This window comes from Gekko japonicus, unplaced genomic scaffold (assembly GCF_001447785.1).
Source record: "Gekko japonicus isolate JY-2015 unplaced genomic scaffold, Gekko_japonicus_V1.1 scaffold641, whole genome shotgun sequence".
NCBI classification, from domain to species: Eukaryota; Metazoa; Chordata; class Lepidosauria; order Squamata; family Gekkonidae; genus Gekko; species Gekko japonicus.
Window position 1 is genome coordinate 733,193 of NW_015177027.1, and position 1,318 is coordinate 734,510.

Consider the following 1,318-nt stretch of genomic DNA (forward strand, 5'->3'; position numbering starts at 1 on the left):
CCATCTTCTTCCAGCTGCCTTTCCTTGTGGCGGGAGAGCCAATCCCACCCCCCCACCCCTACCCCGCTCCCCATTCGATGGGGAGAATAGATGCCTCCCTCCCTCCCCTGCAGGTGCAGCGGGCTCCTGGCCGAACGCCCCCCCCCCTTCCCCAATCTCTCCCCGTTTCCCCTGCGGGGGCCCCTTCCCACTTTCAGCCTCTCCGAGCTGTGTATTTTCCTGTGCAGAAGGCTGGAGGGGGGGGGGGTGGAGAGGCTAGAGAACGGCGAAGAGATTGGAGGTCAAGTTTGCAGAGAGAGAGAGAGAATCGGGAGCAGGGGTGGGGGAGAGCGGTCTCGCTTCCTACCCTCCCAGATCGGGGGTGGGGGGGAGAGATGACAGACGCCCCCCATTCCCTCTTCCCTCCCCCCTCCCCAAAGCACACCTTTTAGACGCACATTCTTTGTTCGTCTGGATCTCCCTTCCTTTGGAACAGGGAGTGGATCGCGGCAGCCTCGAATGGATCAGGTAGGTAGGTGGGTGATTGGGGTGTGTGTGTGTGGGATAATAGGGGGCTCTCCGAGGAAGGAAGTTGGGGGGGGGCGGTTAGAGGGCACCTGGGTTGATTCAAACCAATCGTTTTTCGGTTCCCTCTCTGCGGAGTAAGAATCTCTCCCAAGTATTGACCGCACTTCGGCCACTTCCCCCCCACCCCACCCCACAACTCTTTTCGGGGGCCCTTTCCTACTCATCTGCAATACATGGGGGGGGAGATACCCTTCTGGAGATGGTTCCCCCTCCTTTGTACACATCTGCTGGGTCTCGTCTGCAAAATAGGGGGAGGGGGGATACACCTGGTTTCTATCCTGGGGCGTGGGGGTTTGGGGGGGCAGGATCCCCCTTCTTTGGAGGAGGGGTGGGGGCGGTTAATAGGACGGAGAGGGCACGGTTCTTGGCAACGGGGCCTGTGGCAATTCTCTCTTTTTTTTGCACGATCACTGTGGAGGAATCCGACCAGATTAATGACTGCTAAGGATTTGTGCATTCGGTGTTCCCGGTGAAACCCTGGGGTGCGTGTGCGCACACCGGTAACACCTCGGAGACTGCAGAGATCTGCTCTCCCACCCAGCCCTGTTCTGCCCGTCTCCCTTTTCCTCTCTCTCTCTCTGAATCCCTCGCTCTCTTTCCTCTGTCCCTGAATTCTGCCATATAATTTATTCATCCCAAGATGCACCTCTCTGCAGTCGCAGGCAGGGATGGGGGAGGGAGGCCAGAAGAGAGCGACTCCCCCCCCCCATGACTGTACATTTTGCTGCTACAGCAAAAAGGGGGGACATGG